The 6,062-nt window shown below is 44.3% G+C and overlaps 1 non-coding gene across 1 annotated transcript; it reads left to right on the forward strand.

Moving 5' to 3' along the window:
- The first annotated feature begins 1,695 nt into the window (after positions 1 to 1,695).
- Positions 1,696 to 1,831, forward strand: LOC116071708. Its single transcript, XR_004111090.1, has one exon. It is a non-coding gene; the product is annotated as a small nucleolar RNA SNORA70 (small nucleolar RNA).
- The last annotated feature ends 4,231 nt before the right edge of the window (positions 1,832 to 6,062 follow it).

Raw genomic sequence — 6,062 nt, forward strand, 5'->3', positions numbered from 1 at the left:
GGGTCCACTGTGGTCCAGGGTGCTGTTTTACAGTGATGTAGAGTCCACTGTGGTCCAGGGTGCTGTTTGCTCTGCTGATGGTCTTTTCTCTCCGGTTGGTTTCAGACTAATCCCTCTGTCTTTGGATCTCAGAAGACTGTGTTGAGTCTTGGCATGGATCCTGACATAGCTGGCATTTGGTCAGCCTCTCGTATCTGCTGGCTTATATCTACAGGTTTATATCTACAGGTTTATGTCTACAGGTTTATGTGGGAAGTTTACAAGCATCAGTTCCTTTAGTCCCCCCTTTTTTTCTCCTTTCCTTTGTAGGCTGATGATGGCTCATAGGTCCCTGAAGCTATGTCCATTCTTTCCAGAATATTCTCTCTGCTGTTCACGTGATGGGTGTCCCACCCATCTGTCTTTAAGTTCACCAACTCCATCCTCCATCACCCCACTGTATTCTGAAGCTAGATCAGTAGGACTTATTTCAGTTATTTTGGTTTTTACTTTTATAATTTTAATTTGTCCCTTTTTATTACTTTGCTAAAATACATGTTTAAAAAATTGGTAGTTCCTTATGAATGTATGTCTGTGTGTATGTGTCTCTGTGTGTGTGTTGTTGTTGTTGTTGTTTTAAAATTCCTAATTCTAGGTACTGGAGAGATAGCTCAGTAGTTAAGAGCATTTGGAGCTTTTGCAAAGGACCCAAGTTTTATTTCTTGCACCTGCATCAGATGGCTGAGATAAAACCTCCTGCAACTCTGGCTCCAGGACATCCAATGAGTTTTTCAGGCCTCTGAGGGCACCCACATATACATGGCATATACACACCAAAACAAATACATATTCAAGGAAGAAGATGCCCAAAGGAAGTGCTTTAGGAAGAAAAGAATCAAAGAAGAAATCTTGGAGAACTAGGGCAGAAGAAGAAAGAGAAAAAAGAGGAGATGGTGATGATGATGATGATGATGATGATGATGATGATGATGATAGATCATTGCTGGCCATGGTCTAAGGTGGAGACCATGCACAGATTCAGGCAAGTCTCAGAAAGATGAAGTGTCTATACTCTGAAAGCCTAGTGAGTTCAGCCTGCTTTGTGCTCAGAATGCTTTCAAAAGACTGGGAAAGCTTTACTTTCTCACAAAAATTAATTATTAACCATCTCAGTTAAGGGAACACTGCTGAGTGGGGAAGTGTGAAAATCAATCCCCAGGAAACGGGCCCCCTGCTTCTCACTCCTCACCACCTCACTGCAAACCCTGAACCTTCAAACCCCTTCCGGCCTCAGAGTCCAGCACTCTTCTGGGTAGTAGAAAAAAAAAAAACGTATAAGGAGAAATTAAAAAGCACAAGTAAATCTCTGTTTTTAATGATAACTTTCCAAAGCACTTAAGTAATTAACAGCAGTCACTATATCTGATTGATTTCTACACCCCCAGTATCAGCACTGTAAGTGGCTAGCTGGCACTGTAGTTACCCATGTGAGACAGAAGGAAGAGGCTGGAGAGGGGGCTCAGTGGTTCAGAGCATTGGCTGCTCTTGCAGAGGTCTCTGAATGGTTCCCAGCGTAAGCAGGTTTGGTTGCAACTATCTGCAACTCCAGTTTCAAGAGTTCTAACGCCCTTTTCTGCCCTCTGTAGGCATTGTACACATAGTACAGATACATACATGTAGGCAAACACTTTCACTCATTAAAAATAAATCAATTTAGTGCAGCTAATTAAGCAGACCAAATCCCTTTCCCCACGGGAACTTTGGCGTGCAATGGTTGCAAACAGCAGCCTCCCTGGTAGTGTATGTAGCCTATTGTCTATATGGGTTGCCTCAAAGGACCTTGGAGACAATTTTCTGACAGTTGATCATCACGTCTCTGACCACAATGCTGTCCCTGATCTAGGCTCCAGACGGGTATGTGTGGCACCTTTGGGAAGCCCCAGGGCACACTGTCTGGGGTTCACATTGGCCAGGTCATCATGTCCATCCACGCCAAGTTGCAGAATAAGGAACATGTGATTGAGGCTATGCGCAGAGCCAAGTTCAAGTTCCCAGGCCACCAGAAGATCCACATCTCAAAGAAGTGGGGCGTCACCTAGTTTAATGCAGATGAACATGGTTGCTGAGAAATGGCTCAGTCCTGGTGGCTGTGGTGTCACATACACCCCCAATCGTGGTCCTCTGGACAAGTGGAGAGCACTGCAGTCCTGAGGGCTTCCACGGTGCTCTTCCATACCCTATCAAATCATGTTCAATAACAAATCTCACATCAAGTCTGAAAAAAAAATCAATTTAAAGAAAGAGAGTAGGGAGGTCAAGGGAAAGAGGAAGGAAAGATACTCCATAAACATCTGTTGGCCACTCACTCTCAATATTGAGTACTCTGTGTAGGCTTATATTTTTTAAAACCTACTGTAATAAGGGTTCTTAAATGCTTCAACCTCCCCTATAGCCCGCTGACCAAATGTAGGGAAGGAAAATGGCTAATAAGACAAGGAGGATGTGGACCTGTTTAGAAGTAGTTCCTTGGGGAGATTCTAATCTTTGTGGTCTGCAGTCCAGTCCACTAGCAACACACCAACTATGAACTAGCAGCAACTCGATCCAGAAGAAACTGCAAGGCTCTGCCGACTCAGTCCACTGTAGCCACAAGAAGGAGCTGGAACACCACCAGGAGCTCTTCGGTGTTGATGTTTTGCTTTTCTATTGTAATGCTAAGTGCTGGTCCCCAAGATCTAGCATCTGTACATAGCTTCTGGGACACTGTCCCCAGTTAATTCTGATTGGTAAATAAATATGCCAGCAGCCAATAGCTGGAGAGAAGAGAGATAGGCAGGGTTTAGGTTCCTGGGATCATGAGGAAGGACCAGGAAGAAAGAGATAGAGCAACCATGCCTTAGAAGCATATGCAGGAGAGGAGAAAGGAGCTGCCATAGGTTAGCTGAGCCATAAACTGTGGCCATGTGGGCTGGCCAATTGGAGCTAGAAGCAGCCCAGATGAAACGTAGTAATAATAACTTGGGTTATGAGTAGAAAGTGGATTCTAACAGCATGGAGGGTAGACAGCTGCCCAGCTATTGGGCTGCTTAAAGCACGTTAAAATATAAAGGCTGTGTGTCTTTCATTCGGGGATATAAATGGTCAAAGGAGGGAAGGAACCCCATGCTGGGATTTATTAACTATCTTTTATAACACTTTAGTACATCTCTCTCTACAAAGTCATGGCAAACGAAGATCAGCAAAGAAAGCAAGTCAAATTAATGCCAGAGTGTTGTCAGTGAAGACCAATGAAGACCAACAAGGTGAACTAATGCCAGAGCATCATCCACCATCTGCTGGGTTTTATTTATACTCTTTCCAAATATCACATGTCCTCTCAAGTGTCCACTCCAGCAAAACATCACATGCCCTTTCACTAGACAGCTTCCGGAAAAACACTACATGTCTGTTCTAAGTGAAACATCCTCTCACATGTCTGCTTCAGCAAAATATCCTCTCATAAGACAGCTTCCAGAAAAACATCACAGGACACAACTGAGTCCCCAAGGAAACCAGAAACTCCTACTTCGATTCTGTTTATATATTAAGCACTGAAGACATAGACCTGGGGAGGCGTGGCCTTTAGATTTATGAGATTCCTCCAAATAGTGGGTGGGGATTCTGTAAGATGGGCTGTATTGGGAGAAGCTGAGAAGGAAGATTGACAACTTTGAAGGTCCCTGATGGGAGCAGAGCCTTTTTATGAAAGTCATCCTGACAGGTCAATGCCCATGAATGAAGGGCTTCATGGGTTTGCTAAAGAACATGGCTCCATCCTCTAGGCAGTGGGAGAAAATTGAGCTCTGGAATGATACAGTTATGAAATCTGTGTTGTTCAAAGGCTAGAAAGTGTGCATGTCACAATGTGATGAGGCAGAGGGAGACCCAGCAGACTCCTGTCCAGATGAACCAGCTTTACAGAAAGGATGATTCCAGAGCTGCTGGAGGAACAGACGGGCAGGAGGCAGGAGGGAGGCAAGAACGTTGGGAAGCCGCATGGAGATGAGATAGGACACCACTCTACTCGGAACTGTACATGACCTGAGCCATCTCACTGTCCCCAAGTCTCCCTTTGTCATCACAGCACACGGGCTCTTTTTCTGGAGAATTGCACTCATAGTGTCAGCTCATTGACTGGATTTACACATGCCTGTCTCTTTACAATTGACTGCCCCAAATATCATTTGTGTCTTTTGAGACATACTTTCCTTTGTGTAGTAAAAACTACCTTCACTCTGTTTTACAGAGAGATTAAAAACTTGCCGAAAGCCACCCTGCTAAATAACAAGCTGCTGTTCAGTAGACAAAAAACTGGAAACAGCCAGACTTGGTGGCACATATCTTTAATCCCAACACTAGGGAGGCAGAGGAAGGTAGATCTCTGAGTTTGAGGCCAGCCTGGTCTACAGAGCAAATTCTAGGGCAGCTATAGAGCTATAGAGAAACTGTCTCAAGAAAAAAACTATATTAGAAACATGAGTCAGCTAAAGTCCAAAGTCAAACTTCTAGTGAGTAATAGACACAACTCCCAGAGTGTTTTCAGAACAAGACAGAGTCAAGGATGCTACATTGTATCTATGTGTAGAGTGTGTTCATTAATCTCAATCAGAGGTGAGAGACCACAGTCTGGGAACATCTGGATTTCTGAGTGTGTGTGTGTGTGTGTGTGTGTGTGTGTGTTTGTGTGTGTGTGTCTGTCTGTGTGTGTGTGTTTGTGTGTGTATGTACTCATGTGTTCTTCTCCCACTGCTAGACTCTAAAGCTTCCAGGACAAGAATCATCATATCTGATGCTGCTATGTCTCCAAAGCCCATCACAGTGCCTGGCACAAAGCAGATAGCTAGACAATGAGAAGAAAGGACGGAGTGACATTATTCCAAATGACCATAAATGACAGATCCACATCACAGCCCAATGCACTTTAAGCCCATGAATTTCTAATTAATCTTAGAATTATAATTTCATATCTTCCGAATGCACCATTTGACCTTCCCTATATTTATTATCCTCACTGGCAAGCATAATGCCATGGCAGGACTCTTGAGTGGTGGGAAGCCGGTGTGCAAGTCCTCTGGCACAGCATGCACAGCCAATCACCCAATCAAATAAACAATAGCTGATATGAATATTGGCAAGGAGGTAACTTTTAGAAAACTCAGAAGTAGGAAGGAGAAAAACAAAACCAAAAAAACAGTGGGCACAGATGGGTCTCTGATGAGCCTTGCTATAGGATAGGATGACCAGAAGGGGCTGTGCACTTCCAGGATGCTCCTGAAGAAGGCCTTGTGCCACACGTGCTTGTGTCTTTCTGGAAAGATGATTCTTAGCACTCGTGACAATCTCAAGAGCTACAGGGAGTCCAAGCCACCTGGCCAGGGTCTTTCCCTGCCTGTTGGAGAGAGTGGTTTCCTGCCAGACACCAAATGAGAGAGAACCCAGAGCACTCACTACTCCTGGGGCTCAAGTGAGTGAAAGGAAGAGGAATGTGTGAGCTTCAGTAACCTGCTGGACTCAAGAGAGCAGGCCAAATCTAGGTGCCTTTAGCTAGTGCCTTCTATTGTTCTAACTATTGACTTTAATCAACTCTTTTGTACATGTTTTTATAGAAAACTGACAAGAGCCTATGGTGTGGTGGTGCACCCCTCTAATCCCAGCTCCAGACACAGAGGCAGGTGGATCTCTGTGAGTCCAAGGCCAGGCTGTCTAGATAGTGAGTTTCACTCTAATGGGGATTATGGAGAGAGACCCTGACAAACAAACAGAAGCTGGAGAGATGGCTCAGCAGTTAAGAGCACTGCCTGTTCTTCCAGAGGTCCTGAGTTCAATTCCCAGCAACCACACGGTGGCTCACAACCATCTGTAATGGGATCCAGTGCCCTCTTCTGGTGTGTCTGAAGACAGCTACAGTGTACTCACATACATAAAATAAATAAATCTTAAAAAAACAAAACAAACAAACCAAAGGAGTTTGAATGACATTAGGAAGAAAGTATACATCAGGCAACCATGTGCCTGTTGAATCTTTTTAAGACCACTCCACCACC

The sequence above is a fragment of the Mastomys coucha genome, unplaced genomic scaffold (genome assembly GCF_008632895.1).
Source record: "Mastomys coucha isolate ucsf_1 unplaced genomic scaffold, UCSF_Mcou_1 pScaffold22, whole genome shotgun sequence".
NCBI classification, from domain to species: Eukaryota; Metazoa; Chordata; class Mammalia; order Rodentia; family Muridae; genus Mastomys; species Mastomys coucha.